At 35.9% G+C, this 22,953-nt stretch overlaps 1 long non-coding RNA gene across 1 annotated transcript in view; it reads right to left on the reverse strand.

The window, feature by feature from the left end:
- LOC145715658 (uncharacterized) overlaps window positions 1-22,187 on the reverse strand; it is a 47,498-nt gene extending 25,311 nt beyond the window's left edge. The window contains exons 1-2 of the long non-coding RNA XR_014138050.1: window positions 21,929-22,187; window positions 43-123 (exon numbers count right to left, since the gene is read on the reverse strand). This is a non-coding gene — a long non-coding RNA (uncharacterized LOC145715658). The remainder of the gene's footprint in view (window positions 1-42; window positions 124-21,928) is intronic.
- Window positions 22,188-22,953: the final 766 nt, after the last annotated feature.

Here is a 22,953-nt window from a genome sequence, read left to right on the forward strand (position 1 = left end):
TACCCATTACATATGTACACACACACAAACACACATACACACCTTTTGCAAATGTAGGGTATCGGTAGATAAAAGAAAATGGTCGCCTGATACTCTTCTTGAAAGTTCATCTCTCAGGCCTATCTAAACAGAGGGAAGACCCATGTAAGTATTATAATGCAATAACAAAGAAGACCATTTAGAATAAGAGCTAATTTATTTCTTTTTAAATTTTTTTAATGTTTATTTTTGAGAGAGAGAAAAAGAGAGCGTGCGCATAAGCATGAGTGGGGGAGGGGCAGAGAGAGGGAGACACAGAATCCAAAACAGACTTCAGGCTCTGCACTCAGCCCAGAGCCTGACACAGGGCTCGAACTCATGAACTGTGAAATCATGACCTAAGCCGAAGTCAGATGCTTAACCAACTGAGCCGCCCAGGTGCCCTGCCCTTAGAGATAATTTACTTCCTAATTTTTCTTTAGAATTCCTAAGGTTTTCTGCAGTTCATTGGTTATGTGGTTATGAAGTTATGCAAGCCAAGAGAACACACAGAGGAGTCTAGCCAGGTAGATTTTGGCAGATACCGTAGTTTTAGAGCTTCAGGAGACCATGGGAGGTAGATACAAGGCTGGGAGGGGCACAAAGTTATTATACTTTAGGCTAGAGTCCAGGGAAGTCATATAAGGCCAAGCACAGTTGCCAAAAGCCATCATTCTAGGTAACCAAGGCCCAGAGTCCAGGAAGTTAGAGCGAATTGGAAAGAAAGATTCTGGAGAACAGGTGACACTTTGTTCTTTCTGATCTGTGTGGCCATTACAGGCCCCTGTTGTTGATTGTTACCAGAAAGAGGTCAGAAGTCAGCCTGAGAATTCTGCCTCTCACTGAAGCAGAGAAATCAGGATCACTTGGTGTAGATTTTTGCCATTTTAGATCACTAATGACTAACTTTTCTATTTCAAACTATGTTGGTAACCTTGAAAGGAGGCTACTGACTATATATCTATCATATTCTTGATATGCCTATTAAAGCTAACAAGATCTAAATTTGAAATAATAAAATGTCAGTAGTTTGTAGTAAGTCCATCATTTCACAAGTTGTGCTATCTTGGGTAGGTCATATAACCTCGTTGATTCTCATTTTGTCTGCTTATAACAGAAGGTTTAATGCCATTCAATTTACAAAACACTGATCAAACTAAAACACTAATCCCTGGACCAGAGTCAGTACTTGATATAAATTACTTCCCTTAATTCACTTACTCTTTTGTTAGCCAACAAATACTTACTGAGGACACTACTATGGGCCATTGTAGATTCTAGGTTCTGGAAACAGGGTGGTGAACCAGCAAGATGTTCTTTTCCCCAAGGATCTGGCATTGCTGCTTGCTTCCTTTGTTTGTGTACATATGCCAATTACCCACTTTCTTCTTCACAAAGTAATAAAATGTTTGAGAACATGGTTAGGTAATAAGGAAACCCATAAATAGTTACAATGATCATGGTCCAGTGTGTGGATCACTTAAAATATCAGTAAAATATCTTGACTCATTACAGATTCTGGAAAATCCGATCATAACAAATTAAATTTACTACTTCAAGTTATCCAAGATTATTAAATATAGTATAGAACTGGGTAGTTCAAATACATGTATTTGTAATATCTGCTCAAACACTGGGTTCATTTTACTAAAAAAATTCTTAACTGCACATTGTATTTCTTGATGTCTTCCTCTATTACCTACACTCCAGTCTGTCACTTCTCTACTTCCAAAATACACTAGCTGGAACATTACCTCTTAAAAATTAAAAGCCACAATCACACGTAAAAATTATTTTTTTCTTATTTGCATGTTTCATTTTCTTGATTATCTCCTTTCAATATCACTGTATCAAAAAAGTAAATACAGTTAAATACTCTATGTTCAAAAGACTTAAACTCTCTCATTGCCAAAGATAGTTGGCAGATTAAAGGGTTATAAAGTTTTAAGAAAATCCTCCCAAAATGCATACAAGAGCAGCAAGGAGACTCCAGGGAAGACATGTGAAACCACCAATGAGGGAGGAGACACAAAACTGAAAGAAGTATCCCCATGTCAGCCCCCTGCTAGGCTCTGCTCAGCAGGAGATAATGTTCTTCATTTTCCTACAATGCACAGCAATATAGTAGGAGGTGAAATGAAGTTGATTCTTCAGTACGTAAGGAAACTTGACAGCTTCCCAGGCCTTTCCTGAGAGGAACTTCAATCTCATTAATTTATAGTTATCATTACGTATTTGAAGAATGTAGATATCTACAGTCAACTAATCATTGAAGTACACCAAGTGACAAATATGGTATATTGCTCATCCTTTTCGATCATCCATAAGGTTATACCTCTTTCTTAGATAATAGTTACAGGATTGCATATTAAGTTTTCCATATCTTTAAAATATACGTAGGCAACAGTGCTTGGTGTACACACACACACACACACACACACACACACACACACAGGCAAGATGGGCCTCTGATCTCTGGGCCTTAGGCATCAGAGAATCTCTCTGCACATCCTCTAACTATAGCTCATTGCACAAGACAAAGAATTCAGGAACTCAAGGATTGTGCCCATCCAGAGCCTGAGCCATGCCCCCTTCTATGCCTTCTCTGGTTACCTAATATCCCAGAATTCCCCACCCAAATGGCCATGGAGCCTGCTTCAGCTTTTTCCCCAGGACTGTTTCCAAGCATGGATTGTTCTATCTATGTGAAACTCCCCTAGGTTTGAGGGATGCCCAAGCAGCAGCTGTTTGCAGGGGATCAGATATGTGGGTTGATGTGGCCACCTGTATAATCTTGAGATCTCTCACCTTGTCTTTAGACCTCTCACCTTGTGGGATAGAGCTGGGAATGGGAAGAGAAGGGGGGCTGGGCTGTGTACTTTTGAGTAGGCTCTCCCAGGATTTCCACTTTTTAAACATGAAACTCCAAGGTATCAAACAATTTTAACTTTGAATTTTGCCTGAAGATAACTTTAAGGTAGGAAGACAGAATACACTTCATTTACAGATACTTACCACAATTTATAACTTGATATATTGTATGTGGTCTCTCTTTGTACTGTTTTTCAGATCCTACAAATGTTAGCGAAGGGGCTATATATATATATATATATATATATTAAAAAGTTAATTTTCCCTATTATTTCTGATAAATGAATTTCCAAGAGGATGTCAAAAGATCTCTAAATTTATAAGGTGTGCTTCAGACTGATTTCATACTAAGTCCACATTACTTTGGATTGCTTTTCCCAACATGTCTCAGCAAAACATTATACAACCTGATTAAACAAAGCCTCATTCCCACACAGCTCCACCTTCCTTACTTGGCAGATTTAATCTGGTGACACCCTTTAAAGACCAATATTCCAGCTACATTTAAAAGAAATAGCCATTAGAACTGAATATAACTTTCTTTTCAAGGTTATATTCTATTTCTGACCACAGGGCAGGTAAAACCAAAGAAAAAATATCCCTAAAGGAATAATACACTTTAAACTTTTCTTCCCACTCTTCCTCTCCTTTTTAAAAAAATTTTTCTTTTTAACATTTATTTTTGAGAGAGAGAGAGACAGAGACAGAGAGAGACAGAGTGCGAGCAGGGATGGGGCAGAGAGAGAGGGAGACACAGAATCTGAAGCAGGTTTCAGGCTCTGAGTTGTCAGCACAGAGCCCATCGTGGGGCTCAGACTCACGAACTGTAAGATCATGACCTGAGCCGGAGTCGGACGCTTAACTGACTGAGCCACCCAGGCACCTCTCCTTTTTTTTTTTTTTTTTTTTTTTTAAATCAAAGCCACACAAAGTTGAACACCATGGGATCATTCTGAATATTTATCTCCCTAATACTTCTAAGTCATAATAATGCAATAATACATGAGTAAATATTTATTAACAATTCTCTACAACCCTAGCATTTGCTCCTAGATAATAGCAGTCAAAGGATGTATGTATAATACAGTGTGGAAAATAAGACACAAGAAATGCTAGGCAAGGCAAGATAAAAGGTTTTAATGTGAGTTCAGGGGCAAGAAGGATTATTTTACTTTAGGCAGTGGGTAGGAGTTGAATATATTTTGCGAAAAAAGACATCAGGGCATTCCCTGATTACTTTTTAATTTAGTTTAGGGCCGTCTGGAATATTACAAGTTTAAATATTGAAGGTATTAAAGTACCTTGCTTTCGTATATCCAGGCCACTTAAGATCTGCCAACTGCCTAAGGCAATCTGCAACAGAGATCACAAAAATGGGCAAGGAGGAATAGTGAAAGGTCAGGCATTGATTTTCAGGGCATTAGTCTGGAAAAGTGATGACTTTTTAAGAAAAATAATGGACTGCAAAATGCATTGAAATTTTCATAGTAAATATATCTTCTCTTTGAATATTGATATTTAGTGGGAACATAATATATAGGCAATAGCAACTGATTTTCTAACATTAATTCCAATGAGTCATTGAATTTCTCATGTTATATGTGGCATAACTGATGAACTGACCCATGATACACACCCAGTGTGTCATAGCCAATGATGCTCAAGGTAGGCTGTTCATAAGCCATACACATTCCTGAACATACAGCTCCTTGAAATTGAGTCAGAATGCAAACACGTTACCATAAATTTTTGAGACCTGACTATCTTTAACTGCTTAAACCATTGTCAAGTCCCTAGTGAAAGCTCTGAACCACAAATACGGCCTAACAAATTGTGATTTGGGAAATGTCACCACAGGCATTCAGTTTAATTTGCTGAATTGAAATGAAGTTGCAACATCAGAAAGGGTGCTTCAGCAGGATGCAAAATGTAATGTAGGAAAATGTTTTTTTCTTTGTTGTTTTTGTCTTAGTCTTAAATTTATCTAATTTTGAACATTATTCAGACTGAATCTTCCTAGGTATGGTAAAATGTACACTCCTTTATGGCAAATTAGTTGTAGAAAAGAAACTATGGTGAAAGTGGAATTTGTACAGAAATTATGCTGTTTGTTTTAGAAATACAGAGGGAGTAGGAAAATTGGAGCTGAGCCAGGTATGTACCCTCTCAGGTCACTTGCCCTTGTCTCCACTGTATGGAACACTCTTGCTTAGTATATCTGCATAGATACTTTCTTACAACCTTCCAGTTTCAGACTAAATGTTGCCTTAATCAGAGACCTCTGACCACTCTTTATAAACTAATAACCTCTTTGTGCGTCACTCTCTCCCTCTAACTCTGCTTATGCTTTTAATTTATTTAATGTTTATGTATTTTTGAGAGAGAGAAAGAGCACAAGTTGGGGAGGGGCAGAGAGAGAGGGAGACACAGAAACCAAAGCACACTCCATCCAGGCTTCATGCTGTCAACACAAAGCCCAAAGTGGGGCTTGAACTCACAAACCATGAGATCATGACCTGAATGGAAATCAGTTGCTTAACCAACCTAGCCACCCAGATGCCAGCTTTTAATTTTTTTAATATGCTTTTAATTTAATGTTCTTCTAAACATGTATCAAACTTGCAAATTCTATATCTACCTGGGTATTTTTTTTTTTAATTTTTGCTTCTTCTCCCTAAAATATGTTTCTTGAGGACAAGGGCTGTTTAGTTCATCATTATATTTCCAGTATTATGTCCACAACACATAGTACAGTAAGTACTCAATACATTTTTCTTGATGAAATGAATGGATAATTGCTAGCTCTTTGTAGGTCAAGATTAATTACTTGTAACAGTTCTCACCCATTTTAACTTTAAATATGTAAATGATATATTTACTTTGGGTAAGAGAAATTCATCCAAACACCTGAAATATTCAACAGAACAAAACTCACAAATTATTCAGAAACAAGAAGAGAAGTACAGTGTATACAAATCTATAGAACCAAATACGAGTACCTGAAGCCTCTCAGGGTGGAATTTGCTTACTAGAAACTCAGTGATGGATAGCTAATATAACTGCTAACTTAATAGCTTCCTAGGTGTGGTTTAAAAGCATATGTAATTTTGACAAATGGTGCTGGAATAACTGGTATCTACATGAAAAAGAATAAAGTTAGACACTGACCTCACACATGTACAAAAATTAATGCAAAATGGGTGCTAGACCTATAGTTAAAGGCTAAAATTATAAAACTCTTAGAAGAAAACATAAAAGTAAACCTTTGTGACCTTGGGTTAGACAATATTATCTCAGATACAACTCCAAAACAATGAGCAATTTAGACTTCCTCAAAATTAAAAACAATTGTGCTTCAAAAGAAACCACCAAAAAGTGAATAGACAACAAATAGAATGGGAAAAATATATGTAAATCATATATCTGGCAAATAACTTATATCAAGACTATATAAAGAACTCTTACAACTGAATAATAAAAAGACAAGTAACACAATTAAAAATGGGCAGAGGATGTGAATAGATATTTCTCCAGAGAATGCAAACAATGGCCAATAACAATGGAATAAACAATGGCACATGAAAAGGTGATCAATACCATTAGTGATTAGGGAAAAGGAAATCAAACCCATGATGAGATACCACTTCACATCCACTAGGATGGCAATAACAAGTGTTGGTGAAGATGTAGAAAAATTGGGATTCTAACACATTACTAATGGGAATCAAAACTGGTATAGCCACTTTGGAAACAGTTTGGCAGTTCCTCAAAATGTTAGACATAAAATTACCACGTGATTCAGCAATTCTACAACAAAATATATACCCAAGAAAACTGAAAACATATATCCACACAAAAACCTGTCCAGCAATATTCATAGTAGCATTATTTGTGATAGACAAAAAGTATATATGACCCAAATGTCCATCAACTGATGAATGGATAAACAGTGGTGGTACATCCATATAATAAATTGTTATTTGGCAGTAAATGGGAATGAAGTACTACAAGATTCATACTACAACATGGATGAATCTTGAAAATATAATACTAGGTGAAAGAAGCCAGTCACAAAAGGTCACATAGTGTATGATTCCATGTATATGAAAAGTCCAGAATAGACAAATCTGTAAAGCCAGAAAGTAGATTATGTATTATTACCTAGTGTTGGATTGGGGTTATAGGAATGGGGAATGACTGCTGACGTGTACTAGGTTTCTTTTCAGATGATGAGAATGCTTGAAAATTAGATACTAGTGATGATTGCACAACTGAGAATAACTAAAAATTACCCAACTGTACACCTTAAATACGTGAATTTTATGGCATGTACATTACATTTAAATAAAGCTATTTAAAAAAAAAAACACATAAGTATGAAGCACAGCTGTATAGCAAAGTATCACCTTAAGTTGTGCTACTTAATTGGGTTCCATGGAGAAGCACGAAACCCACTCCTGAAGGATGCAGTTTATACAAAGGCAATGGAATTCTTCCCTTCAGGGCCACTTCTATTCAGAGGCAGAGCAAGAGCCTGAAGTTAAGAGGTGTTCAAAAGCCCATTTGCTCAAGTTTTCTCCTCAGCTTGTTGCTTCAGGGTTTGAAATGCCTTTTATAGGTCATCTTGTGGAATAAGTCATGAAGGACCTTATTAAAATAGCAACACTGAAGGTGGAAATGCATAGTACATTAACTTATAAACACTCATAAGAATAAGCTTATGAACTTACTTAGCCAAGCATTTCAGTAAGGCCCTACAGGAATGAATTGTTAATTAAAACTGAAGGGAAGAGAAAAAGATTTGGAACCTGGAACACTGCCTGAAGCACTGATTTTAGAAATAAAATCTGAGAAACATTGACATAAAATGTAGGAAGGAACTAAAGATTAGTTTTTGTATGTCATAATTTACCTTTTCTACCATGTAAATAAACTCTAGCCACATATATTAGACTCATACCTTTTGTTCTTTAAGCTTTAGTAGGCAAGTGGTAAATCTAGGATTATAAATCATAATCCTTGGCAGTGAAAAGCCACTGAAGTGTTTTGAAGAAAGGGAGTGTCATGATCTGGTGTTGTAGAAATATCTTCTGGCTACAGTGTGGAGAGAAGATTTGTGGGAACGAGATTGACTGTAGGGAGATGGTGGAGGGACCAACAACCCACCAAGATGGTATGAAGATGACTTCAAAGTGAAAACATCTGTGGAAAGAAATCTTATCTGTGCTACCCTTACATGATTAAAGCAGGGCTTTATGAGCATGGTTATCACAAACCTCCTCTCCAGGGAAGTCTCGACTCAAGGAGGCAACTGGCCTTGGGCACTAGGACATTCTAAAAAATTGTGTAAAGAAGTCTCATCAGAACCTTCCATCTTTTGAAGGCCTAAATTCACACTCCTTTATTAAGCTGGTATATAAACCCTTACTCCTACTTGTTCAGGGAGTCACTTCTTATGGGGTGTTCTCACAGGCCTGTGAAAATAATTTTTTCTATTAATCTACTGTCAGTTAATTCACAGGCCCCCAAACACATTGACCTAAATTGGTAGAGGATAAATGTTTCCTCCCAACAATAGGTTAGGAGGCCATTACACTAAGCTAGTAAAAAGACCATGCTGATTTGGATTAGGGTAGCAGCAGAGGGAAGAGAGGTGTTTCAAATAGAATCAACAGGGTTTGGGATGTGGATATAGTCAGGAGGGAATAGGGAGAATGAGGGAATGAATCCTAGGTCTCTTGCCAAGGCCCTTCAAACTTAATACTCTGCAGGCTGAATAGACTTCAAAATATAGAATGTGCTATAACACCTGTATGTGCGTGGGCAGATAACTCAAAAGCAGATGACACAATTCCTCATGGAAAAACTGCCTTGTTAAGCAGAAACACTTTGATGAGCCATCATTGGCTCTGCACTTGGAGCTTGTCAAAAATGAGCTTAAAATTGGACAAAGAGGGGTGCCTGGGTGGCTCAGTCAGTTAAGCGTCGACTTCGTCTCAGGTCATGATTTCACGGTTTGTGAGTTTGAGCCCCACATCAGGCTCTGTGCTGACAGCTCGGAGCCTGGAGCCTGCTTCAGATTCTGCGTCTCCCTCTCTCTCTAGCCTTTCCCCTCTTGAGCTCTATGTCTCTCTCTCTCAAAAATAAATAAACATTAAAAAAAATTTTTTTAATTGGACAAAGGAAAAATTGCCCACATAACAAAGTGAGAAGAATATTTTGCTTCAGCAAGAGATGGATGATTCAAGTGTTTCAAAACCAGGAAAAGCAGTGGGAGATTACAGGAAATAGGGAAGATGGCCCAGCAAGACATCAGGAGCTAGATCCTGAGCAAAAGTGCTGGCTACTAGGGATCACTGCCAGTGAACAGGGATATCTGCTGTTCAGTGTAACATTATTTGCTGTGCTGTGGTATAATGTCCTCATATCTTAAGATATAACCCAAATCTTTAACCCAACTGCCTGGTATGAAAACCCATGTGTTTCACATTTGGGTCCATGCAGAATGGATAGAAGAGGATAGCTAGGAAAGGAAGGATGTAAAAGGCATAATTTAGCAATAGTAGGAACTGAGAACAAGGAGTAAAGCAGTGAGGATGTACCCCTTGACATTCACCACATCTGATGGGAAGTGGGGGAGGAGGTGGGGGATGGCAGCAGGGGAAACCAGAAAATTATATGTGAAACTCATGGTCGGAGCAAAAGCTGGGCCATTTCCAGTCAACTATTGTATAACAAGGCAACTCTCAGAAAACTGAATGACTAGAACCATCAGGCAGCTATTCACATGAGTGAATACCTAAATGAGAATCTTTTACATTCTTTTCAGAAATCTAACTTCTGAATTTCTTTATCCTTCATATCTGTGCAAAACTGAATGTATTCCTCTATTTGTGAATGTAGGTTACATTGGACACACATCTAATGGCTCAGAGTATTAAAAGACCTGTTATTTGTATCATGTGCCAATTAGGTGAAAGCTGAGTGTTGAAACACAAAAAAATAATTTCTGGGGTAAGCAATACTGGATCATTTTCAGTCTGCAGATCATATTCATTCATCTTATGACTCTTCTTAGTAGTTCATCAAGGTATAGGTTTTTCTTAATTAAGACTTCTGGGGACACCTGGGTGGCTGTCAGTTAATCATGTCTGACTCTTAATCTCGGCTCAGGTCATTATCTTGCCATTCATGAGATTGAGCCCTGTATTGGACTCTGTGCTGATAGAGCTGAGCCTGCTTGGGATTCTCTGTCTCCCTCTCTCTGCCCCTCCCCTGCTTGCATGCGCTCTCTCACTCTCAAATAAATATATTTTTAAGAGACTTCTGAACTAATTAAAATGTCTAAATTCCAATTATAAAACTAATGGCTTCTTACTTGGAATATATACTAAGTCAGTGAAATAGATTTTGAAAAAAATATATTGAATGTCTTATCTAATGTTTTAAAATTTGTTTTCTTATTGCTTGAATTATTCTCCAGAGAGGTCTCCTTGAAGCACAGCAATCTAGAAAATAAATGATATACCTGGAAATTATCATCATGGTTCATCTTGCAAAAAATATGTTCTTCATTCAAGATTTCCAGAGACATTACTATATTCACCAAGTTACTGGCTTTTACTGTGGTTACCACCATGAATCCAATGAAAAATAGACTGTTTTCTCTTCCTATTGAGTTCAATATTATCTGGAGTATATTCTTAATTTTCAAATAAGAACTAACAGAACATACCATGAAAACAAACTAGAAGATTGAAATTGAAGTGTTTTTGAAGTTGAAAGCCACAGATACTGTTTCAGAATGTCCTCTGAATTTGTGTATTCCACGCATAAAAGGCATAGAACTATTTATATTATTTTGGTTCTATAATATGGATAATTTTTTTAACTTGGCATAATCAGGTTTTATAGATACTGTGGAAATTTTTAAATTAAATTTATCTTTTCAGAGTGATAGAAAAATATACACATGAGCATTATAATTGGTCACCAGCTATTCCTGGAGCTATTATCTCTCCATGTACAGTTATTTACAATGGTTAATAATGCTCAATGGTGTCACTGAGCTAACCTAAACTTCATCAGCCTGACAAGAAGTAGATGAGAGTTAAAATAAAGTGGTGTCTTTGAAAGATTTAATGTGTCACCAAGACTGATTCTTAACATCATCTAATAGAAAAGATATGCTCCTAGATCATTCACATGAACCAAGTCTACATTGGCATAAATTTAGTAGGCTTTCCACATACAGCTTTTAAGTAAAACTCACTATCTCTCAGATTTGTGATGGCAGGAAATTTCTGCAATAGCTCCACAAAATGGGAAGTGGACAGAATGTTTCTGTTTTTAGACATAAAAATTCAGGAAATGAAACATAACTAGATCTTTTATATGAGCTCCTTTCTCAGTCTGTTAATAATACTGTCTAACCAAAACTGGATATTTTATTAATATTGGAACTTTCCAATAGTTTCCAATAGCTATAGGTGTGTCTGCCATTTGAGGAAAGCTCAAAAATAGGAGGAGGTTTATCAATAAAATATTCTCTTATTTTTCCCCATACTCAAAGCCATTAATAAAAAGAGAAACTATTCTATTTGTACATATGGAATAAAATCATTAAAAGTAAATTTTTAGGGGTGCCTGGGTGGCTCAGTCAGTTGAGCGTCCGACTTCGTCTCAGGTCATGATCTCGTGGTTGACGAGTTCAAACCCTGCGCCGGGCTCTGTGCTGACAGCTCAGAACCTGGAGCCTGCTTGGGTCTCTGTCTTTCCCTCTTTCTCTGCCTTCCCACTCATGCTCTGTCTCTGTCTCAAAAATCAATAAACATTAAAAAAAATTTTAAGTAAATTTTTAGCAATATTTTCTTCCTGGATTATATTTTCAACTTTGTGTGTGTGTGTGTGCATGTGTGTGTGCGTGTGTTTTGAGGATTTTAACAAAGGAGTATTAGGAAAAAATACCTGGCATTTGCAGAAGTAATCACATTTATCCCCCAAATATGAGGAAAAGTAAAAAGGTATATTTTATTAATTAGAAGAATTCAATTCCAATGTTAACTACTAACTTCAGTTAGCTGTTGTTTCTTAAGAAACTAACACATGATATGTTATTCAGTATTCTATTTGAAAATAGAACAGGTTTTGGGGTGCCTGGGTGGCTTAGTTGGTTAGGTATCCAGTCAGGTCACTTTAGCTCAGGTCATGATCTCACAGATCATGGGTTTGAGCCCCACGTTGGGCTCTGTGCAGAACAGCTCAGAGCCTGGAGCCTGCTTCGGATTCTGTGTTTCCCTCTCTCTCTGCCCCTCCCCTGCTCGTGCGCTCTCTCTCTCTCTCTCTCTCTCTCTCAAAAATAAACTTAAAAAAACACTTTTTTAAAATAGAACAGGTTTTGAGTCATGAAACTGGTCAAAAGTGGGAAAAATAGAAGATTATAGCTTAGAATTTCTCTCCCTTTCAGCTTTAAATACATAAGTTTTGGGTGAAACTTAACCCAAGTTAATATACCTACTAAAGTTCTGAGTCACTGATGTTAGCCATTTGCAGCATTTGTGGAGTGGGAGAAATGAGAAAAATTCCTAACATGTTTCTCTCCCACTGCCCTTTCTTCATGCTAAAGGTCACAATTTTGCTTTATGATAGATTGCATTATAGATTGTTGGAGCTAAAAGAGACTCTTTCAGTAATCTAGGCTCATATTCTTATTCAATACAGAAGAAGAAACTGAGGCTCAGAGAGTTTAAATGACTTGCCCAGGACCACAAACTAAAAATAATGGGATAGGAGCTAAAAAAATATAGAGCAGGAAAGAGTTTTCTCTTTTAATTGTTTTTTTGTTTGTTTGTTTGTTTGTTTCTGGTTCTTAGTTCAAACAGGTTAGCCCTATAAGAGATTAATTCAGGTAAGCCAGCTAAAAATACTTGTATTTGTTGTTTCTCAATAAAACGAGAAGGGGAAAAAAATCATAGGAATGAAAGCATAGGAATGAAAAGAGAAATGGCCCACAGAACAAATGAGACACAGCATATGTGCTTTGGTTTTTAAGCCTCTGGGCCAAAATCACACTTACGATCTTGGTAACCAAAAAGAATCTTGTTCCTGGAATGCTTGTAGAGACCTGAATTAGTCATAAGCTTCTTAGAAAAGAATTTATCCTTTGTTTGATATTGCAATGATTCTTGATCAGAAAGGCAAGCAAGCCTCTTTTATTGTTATAGGCCTAGTCATACTCCAGTTGCTGGTGTAACAAATCCCTGGGAAACCTGTGACTAAAGAACCATGTATTTTGAATGATTTTTAGTATGGATTAGATGATCTCATAAGGTCCCTCCCAGCTCTATCATTCTTTCTCTATTGGTGCCAGCACAACAAACCTCATATGCATGTTTCAGGGAATTAGGCTAGCCAGCAATGATAGAATTTCTAATTATAGACTTATTCGACTGGGGAAATAACTGTAGAAAGTTTATTTCAGAGTGTTGCTAGAATCATTATTCTCAAAGGTTTAAATGAGGAGGACTCAAATGCCCACATCCAGGACAAAACAATTCAAATGAAGTCATTGCCTTTGGACCAAATATTTGGACCATTTGATAACTTAAGTGATAAGTCTAGCTTCTGGTTTTCCTTCTGCTCCATTACTTCCTCCACCCTGACACGTAAATCTGTTCCTGCCTGTAGCCAAAGGCTAAAAATTCCTTTCTAATCTACTTTCACAGGTTCTAGACTGACCAAAAAAACTATTTGGTCCTTAATTAAAGCTTTCCATTTTGCTAAAAGATAAGAAAGAAGCACCCTACCTTTATCTCTGAAGTCTCTAGGAACAACTTTAGCTTCATATTATATTAAAATACAACATTCAAAATAATATCTGGCATCTTCTTGACATTCCACAGGCATTCTTGAAATAAATGATGCCAACAGTAGCTAAAAATGGTGAAGGAAATTACAGAAGTATTTGACTATCATCCAAAAGATTCCAACAGAGGAAAATTTCCCTCCACCCCACAAGCATCTTAAGGCTTGGTACCAAAGAATGCTAAAGATTTTAACTGGCTGGCAAAATACATAGCAGGTGGCAAAATATTTTTTGACTTGGTAGCTGAACAGTTTCTTTCTCTTTCTTTTCTTTCTTTCTTTCCTTCTTTCTTTCCTTCTTTCTTTCTTTCCTTCTTTCTTTCTTTCCTTCCTTCTTTCTTTCTTTCTTTCTTTCTTTCTTTCTTTCTTTCTTTCTTTTATACTTGACTGTATTATAAGCAAAAATAGTAATTAGAAAACAACAAAAATCAGGAATAATTTATGTATGATAGAGTCCATTCTGTTTGAAAACAGCAAGTTTCTTCAATCTTTCGTAGTAAATAGAAACTCTTAAGTGCTCAAACATTTGATTCTCTGCTCTCCCCTTGTGCTTCCCTGCCCGTTGAAATACGCAAACAACCTTTCATGCTTACTCTTATGAATCAACATGAAATTTGACAACACTTTCCCTTCCTCATTTCAGATATGACTCATTGCTCTTGGTGTAATCCCCAAGGACCAGAGAAGCTCTACTTTAAAGTAAGGAAACAAAAGAAGCACCTTTAATTCAAGCTGGTTTACCCAGAGAACTCTAATAGTTATTATTCACCAACTTCTTAAGTACAACATTATAAAGCTAAGTGCTTGAAGAGTCCTCTCTTCATCTTTCCCAGGGGAAACCACTGTAGAAAAGCTGGAGAGGTAGCCTGACTGATAAGTCTTGGACTTGAAGTTTATCAGCAGTTCTACTTAAACCATCTATTATCTCTAGGATGCTATTGGATTTTAGCTTTGGGAACATTTTCTTTTACTTCCAAGATTTTGGATCATCTTCCCTCCAGACCCTTCTGACTTTGCATACAAGTAATAGATCTGAGCTACTTGTTAAGAGTCTTTCTATTTTAAAACTTGACCCTTTTTCTGCTGTGGTTTACCCCACCTCCCAGTCTCTCTCAGAAAGGGCTGCAAAGCTCAATTCACTACAGAAATCTTAAATCATCTAGAAAAGCCTGTGGTCTTTCAAACAATATTTAAATAGAAAGGAGAGAAGAACATGGCACTCTGAGTAAAATTCTACTTACCCTTACTTGAAAATAGGAAAAAGTAAATAAAAAGCTGAGGCCCCTTTACTTTTCCATATCTCAGAAACATCTAGTCCCAAGAGAAACCGTTTCTTGGTTGAGAAGATGAGAAGAGTTGAAGTTAAACAATGATCTTTTTTTCCATTTCTTAAAAAAAAGAAAAAAAAAAAGGCCAGCAGAGGCAAATGCTCAGTGGGACAGATTGTTTCAGCAGATGTTCATTGTCCCAGGGAGAAAACAGCCTCTACTTTGCAGCTTAACACTTGCAAATTTAGAAACTTACATATTTTTAACTTGAGATGGTCCATGCGGTATGAGATGTAAATATTACAATCATTTGTATGAGTAAGTGGTTACAATCTACTGTTAAAGTCTACAGAATGCTGGTGACTTGTTTTATCCCGATATGGTTGATGCAACAATTATCACCCATCTGAGCTTTTCAAGCATCTGTAAGTTTTTATTCCCATTTACAATGGCACTCTGAAAGAATATTAATATTTATAGTAACATTTATAGAGTATTTATGATGTACCAAGCACTTATAATGGTTCTATGAGGTCAAGTACTATTAGTGTGCCTTTTTAAAAATGTGTAAGCTAAGGTTCATACAAGTTAAGTAACTTACCTAGAAGTATTGGCATTGGCATGCAAATACAGGCAGTTTGACTCTACAACAGGGGTCATCAAACCTTTTCTGTAAAGGGCCAGGTAATAAATATTTTAGGCTTTAGAAGCCATAAAGTCCATTGCAACAACTCAACTTTGTCTTTGCAGAACAAAAGTAGCCTAAGACAATATATAAACAAATGAGTTGTTCCCACTCATAAAAAAATTTTTATGGTCATTGAAATTTGAATTTCATCTAATTTCCATGTGTCACAAAGTATTATCCTTCTTTTGATTTTTTTCAACTGTTTGAACATGTAAAAACAATTCTTACCCCATGGGTTCCACAAAAACACATATCAGGCTGGATTTGGCCCACAGATTAGTTTGTCAACCCCTGCTCAAGGCTCTTCTTGATTATACTATTTTTCTAATTGTGTCTTTTTATAATTTTTTCAAACAGCTAATGGAACTGCATTTACATTCTAGCATTATCAAATTATGGCAGACTTATCATATGAAATTTTTTTGGTAAATAAGATTTGTTTTTTAGATCTCTATATATAGAAAGCTGAATCATATGAAATTGGCCAATATGTAACTGTTTGACCTATAAAAGTGGCAACTTTGTATGTTTCAACATAACATTTATAAATGTCCATTGCCTTAGGAGGTTAACACTTCATTAGCATGAGGAAAGCATAGGCTAGTGGTTAAGAGAACATCGGGAAAACAAGCATCAGATGTGTAAGGCACTAGTTGATCTTTACAGTTCCCAGGGCACCTGGGTGGTTCAGTCAGCTAAACATCTGACTTTAGCTCAGGTCATGACCTCACATTTTGTGGGTTCGAGCCCTGCATTGGGCTCTATGCTGACAGCTCAGAGCCTGGAGCCTGCTTCGGATTCTATGTCTCTCTCTCTCTATCTGTCTGTCTCTGTCTCTCTCTCTCTCTCTCTCAAAAATGAATAAACATTTAAAAAAAAAAAAGTTAAATTTCCCGTAGAGGGGTGCCTGAGTGGCTCAGTTAGTTAAGTGCCAACTTTGGATCAGGTAATGATCTCACCGTTTGTGGGTTCGAGCCCCGCATCGGGCTCTGTGCTGACAGCTCAGAGCCTGAGACTGCTTCAAGTTCTGTGTCTCCCTCTCTCTCTGTCCCTCCCCCACTCATGCTCTGTCTGTCTCTTTCTCAAAAATAAATAATAAACATTAAAAAATTTTTAAGAAAATAAAGTTCCTTTAGATTCTTTCTATGAAATGAATTAGGATAGCCTACGACTGAGTGAGAAGGGGGAACACTTACTATTATGTAATTTCTCTGTGACAAGTACTAAATTGTGCCATCTCATTTCGTTTCTGTAATGACACTGTGAGATCAGTATTTTTACTCAATCCATTAAGAAATTTGCCTGCATTCAGACCACTAGATAGATGGCAAAGCCTGTACTTGAACAAAAAAGAAAATACTTCTCTTTGTTTTGCTCACACAACAAAGGCAATTACACTGCTGTCAGTACCACTAAGACTTCTGAGATGAAATTCAACCTTTTCTTCAAATTCATTGCTAGAAAACCAGTTATAAGCCATAGTCTTAGAATTTCTCTCATTTTTCAGTAAACTCCAGGAAATATACTTACATAATTTAAAACCACTTTTTGTAGCCACATTTATATTGTTCCTTTGGAATTTCTTACACAAATAACTCCTTAGTTGGGTAAGATCTCAACTTATGTTTAAATGAAAAAGAAGAGGGAGGATAAATCTCAGCTTTTGGTAAACACCATCTTAATAAGTTAAATGATTACTTAAAAACTGGTAGGTTTACAGAGCCTGAGAATTTTAGAGCATCAAATCCTTTTATTCACATTTTAACATATTAGTACATTTAACTCCTGCACATCCTAAGAAAATAATTTTGCATATACTAAGAAAACAAGCATTAGGAAAGGAAAGAAACTATAAAGTAAAATCAAAAGACATATTGAGACCAGAACATTAAAATTGTATTATATTGCTTCATTTATGTTTCTCATTTTCTATCTAAAGAAGAAACCAATAATCTCATCAATGACTACAGAGAAATAAAGTATAAAACAGATAAGGAATTCTAAATAATTCACCAGAGACAGAGCTATGTACCAGAAGAAAAAGAATTATTCCAAGTTACACTTATACTGGAAAGGTACATTACTGCTCTTTTTCTTTTCTCCTTTTTTTTTTCTTTTCCTTTTCTTTTCTTTCCTGTTACCATTTTTCTTGGCATAGAAAATAAAATAAACTTCAGGCATGACTGGCCTCTTTCCTCTCACAAGTTTCCATCTTTATTTTTATGTCTTTTCCCCCCTAAATGCCAGATTGACTATTCTTATTAACATTATTTCGACTCATCAAATATTCTATTTCCTTTCATTCAAAATTTACTTCAAAGTCAGTGTTCTCTGAAATGCACACCAAGCAAGTTGAAAATAGAGACATTTGCCAGAAAGTGAAGCTCAGAAATTAATGAAAAGGTTCTTGGCAGTCCCCAAGAAACAGAGTTTACATGCAAAAGAAGTATCAACTTCTGCAACCATTTATATGCACCAGATTCTGTTGTTGTTTTGTTTTGTTTTGTTTTTGGTATATTATAGACCAAAATCAAAGATGGTTGACAGAAAAGGGGATTTGAGATCTTCCCATCCTCTATAACATAATCACTACAAAATTAAGGTTCATGTATTATTCACTGCTGAATTTCCAACATAAAACTATTTCTGGAAAATGATAGGTGCTCAATAAATATCTATAGAATTGTGAATGTTTGTTAAAGAGTTGACTTTACACATGAAATCAGGAACACAGCAATTAAATAGATGATATTAGTGTCTTGCTTGCCTTAATGAATCCTTCCTTATCCACGAGTTGAAGCAATGAGGGAAATATTCTACAAATCATGAAAACATAGCACTGTTTAGTAATGTGGACATAACACGGGCTTAACGATAATGTGACCATTGTCATTTTGGTACTACTCATAATGAAGAAAGGGAAAAGTGGATAATCCAGTCAGATCATGATTCCTAGGCATTCCATAGGCAGTTTTCAGAAAGTTCAATTAAAAATTAGGTGTGATCCTGTAGGCCAATATTTATAAGCAAGTGGAATAAAGAAGGAACATGAGATTTCAGGATGTTTGAAAACAAAAATTCTAACCCATAATCATGCATTTAGCCACAATAAAGTATCTGAGACCTGTAAAGTGGGGTTTCTTAGTTTCGGCTTTATTGACATTTGGCATCCCATACTTCTTTATTGTAGGGAATGTCCTGGGCAGGATGTTCAGCAGCGTCCTTGTCCTCTACCCCCTAGATGCTGAGTACTCCACCCCCTTTGTTGCTGAGACCAAAAAATATCTTCAGACATTGCCAAATTGAGGACAGCTGCTCAAAAAAAGAAGGAAAAGAGAGACAGCATTCTCAGGGTTTAGAAATACTTTTAAGCAAAAAAAAAAAAAAAAAAAAAAAAAAAAAAAAAGGAACTTCTAAGAGTGATTCAAAAATATCATTGTAGTTGAGGAGTTAAAAATCTCAGTTTAACAACAACTTTAAGGACAAAAGAAAGAAATATCCCCAGTGCCTTATCAGAGCAAGGTAAAGTTTGGTGCTGATTATGTATCAACAGTAGGACAAATAATATTACTAAAATATGTTGCATATGTCTTCTCCATTTTGAAAATAATTTTCTAATATTAGAGATCATTTTAGGTAAGAAGAGAATAAGAAAACACTTTAGTACTTTATATATTATTCTGAATTTCCAAAGTTAGGTAATTTCATATCAAAAGTGCATGGGAAAATTAGTTATCAAAAGCACAATGTTTTTAGGAATCTTTGAAATGATGTTTATGAGTAGTACCATGAAGTAAATAATCCCATTTTTCAAAAAATAAAAAAATAGATGATGTTAAAAAATTGATATGCTGATTAGTAAAGATCCCTAACATACTTGTAGAAGATGAAAGAAATGTTAAGAGCCTACAGTAGAAGAAATGATTGTCAAAAACCTTGAGTTCACTATAAATGAGATATGTCAAATTAATCTCATACTTGACTGGGTTTCTTGAATCGTACATCAGGGTAATGCGAAAAATACAGTGTAACTTGATTTCCGTTTGTCAAATAGTCTTAGGATGTTCATATTCTTGCAGACAAACAGGAAAAGCATGCTCTCGTTACCAATACGGTTTATTTCCCCCACACCATCAGCTAGCCATTCTCCCCACCTTCACACATTCACCCACTCTCTCAAAATAAAGGGCCAAAGCCGTTAGAATCACATATCAGTAAATGCCCTTAAAAGTCTATCATTTTGTAGTATTTCAGTCACTGTGACCCACAAACTACTAATGAATTCAGTGTCTTCTCAATTAAGGTTGAACAAAATTTTATAGACTGATTTCCATCCCAGCCTAGATGGACATCATTTTTTTTTTTTTTGCAAAACTCCCAATTCACAGAGAAGCAAATCAACATCAGTTAATATTTGTTTAATTAAGAAAATACCATTCAGAAAAAAGGTCAAGACTTTTTGTTATACTATTAAATATTTTCTTTATAGCTGTTTTATTAATATTGCAATTGCTGTTATACTGATAAAAAAGTTGTGTGCTAGATATGAGAAGTCTGCTTATAAGACACTGTATCAGTCTTTCACTCCACTCTACCCATCCCATATATTCACCTGTCACCTTGCTCCAATAATTGCAAAAATGAGCAAAATCTTTAGAGTACAGATATTTTAAGCACCATGGTACCAGTAATATCAAAAGTGTATTTTCAGGGCAACCAGCACTTTTTGACAAGGTAAATAAAGGAATGTAAACTAGAAAAGAATTGTTTAATTACATCTTACCTGAAAACAAATGCAGCTCCAACAAAAAATAGGAACACATTACACCAAGTATACATAACCACAAACCATGCATTTATTTAAATGGCTGCTTCAATTTCACTACTACATAAATAAAGAATAGAGCGTAATGAAAATTTGTGAGAACCAATAACACTGTGATTCTTTATTTTAGTTAATTAAAAAAGGCGGAGGAATTCAAACAAGAAGAATCCCGTTTGGCACGTTAAAAATAAATGGATTTAACTATCACTTCATCAATATCATTCCACATAATAGTTTCATTGCCAGGGTATTGGTTCACTTGTGGAAAACCCAAATCATATTATCAGGTAAAGGCATGCTGCAATGATTTCTTTCCAGCATCAACTGGAGTTCATATTACACAGGTCATATTTATACTCAAGTGTCTTCAAACTCTGAACAAATGGAAACTTCCCTAACAAGACAACAAATATTTGACCTGACTTGTAACCATTTTGATGATTTTTCTTGTAAACGAACTATATTCCCAGGAAACCGAGAGCCATGGAAGAGATGAAGTAAAATATGATTTTGAAAAAAAGATTAATAACAGCATTCAAATTTGCAATTCAAATCAATTTGTTTTCAACGTATAGTACACATGAACTCTGTGATGTTTTAAGTGTAAGTTCATGGGATTGTAGAGTTCAACCTAAATCTATGAAAATATGAATTAAGAATGGAAGGATGATTTGAACCAACAAACTTGACTCACAGAGTCCCTTTCCAGTACTTGTACCCACCATGAGCACTGTATTAAGTAAGCCTGGGAACAAGTGACTTTAAATCAAGGAATGAGGTTTTCCTTCCTGAGGAAGAAAGGGGACTTTTTTGTTTGGATCAAACATGTTAGTAGTATTAGTGTTAAGTACAAGGACGCTGATTTTAACTTCAAGACAAAAATATGAAGAAAACAGCCAACAGAAAACGGATAATGAAAATATGTGTGGTTTTAAGAGATGAGTAACCACGTTATAAATAAAATCAACAAGTCTTCCTATTGAAGTTAACAAATATAAAGCCCCTTTCTCAGTTGGAACAAGTCAAACAAGATTTGAAATCTTTTCTCCAAACAGAAATAGTGATGTTCTCTTCCATAGCAATGATTTTAATATTTCAACTCTACACACACTGACAACTTCTTGGTTTACACGTATTTGCTACTCTGAAATCAAGAAGAAACAAACTCTAGAGCTGGTCTCACAAGTCTATTATTATCTCTACCTCTTTTTTTTTTTTTCTCTCAGAAACTTCAGCTGGAAGAAAATCAACTTAACATGATTTTACATGAAACCACCCTAAGTATTTAAAGTCATCATTTTTGATCCCCTCATTCACTCAACATAAAAGCATTTAAATGATTTAGGAAAAGTTAAGCATTAGGAAGGTAGTAGCACTTTCAAATCCAAATCTTACCTGGTCAATTGAAATGGAACAACACCCCTGAAAGCCTTCTTGATTTGTGCTCCTCCTCAAGGGACAACTAAATCAGGCAGCCTATATTCTTAAACCCTCAAAGAAAAATCAGGAAGCTTGATCTGTGCACATAATGGCCTGCATAATGTAAGAAAGCGCCGTTTCTTGGCAACTAGAAAACAATCCTTTTCAATTAACTCACAGCAATTGGCCCACATTTGTTGTTAAACACAGAGTAAAGAAAATGTTTTAAGAACTCAAAAGAACTTGGTAATAGCTCACCAAGAAAGTCAGATCAGTTTGTTCATTTTGAAAAGCATTTTTAATTAATTGACTGCCCATTCCAATTGCCTAACCCTTTCCTAAGACCTTTCATTGACACACCTGTCTCACTTCCTTGTTGTATATTATTTACTTAAAACCCAGTCCTGAATAGTTGCATCTGTTGCTGCAGAAACAGCGAAAGCAGGAACAATGGTTCTAGCAAAGCAGAGGCATGTAATGTTACTCTGCTTTTGGTCATTTTGTATGCCATATTTCACTTTCTAAAATGTCAGCTTCACTGTGGCCCTGGATGCTCATTAGGATACATAATTCAAAGCAGTTGTATGTTATGGTCTTGTAGCCGCTAAAGACCACCTTCAGCAGGCACACATTTAGGTGATATATAAGAAGTGCAGCTGGGCTAAATTGATTTTCTGCTATATCAACTGTTTTGAAAGGGCTCATATATACTTATGAGAATCTGGCCTTCTTCTTACGGTGCTGTGCATTCTTACATATAGATTGGAAATTTCATGTTTCAGAAGGGATCCTGTATTGGAACCCTATTTAAGAATCTCTGTTCCAAAAGGCAAGTGGTGAGGAAAATAAAAGTTATACACAAATAATTTTTGCTGTTACACTTTACCATTTTAAATAGAAAAGATTTAGCTATCTGTATGGTTACATCTCCCAAATGAGAAGATAGCTTAAAATGGATAATTTCCATATCCAACCAAAGCCAAATTGCTTGAATTTTGTCT

This window comes from Panthera onca, chromosome C1 (genome assembly GCF_046562875.1).
Source record: "Panthera onca isolate mPanOnc1 chromosome C1, mPanOnc1 haplotype 2, whole genome shotgun sequence".
NCBI classification, from domain to species: Eukaryota; Metazoa; Chordata; class Mammalia; order Carnivora; family Felidae; genus Panthera; species Panthera onca.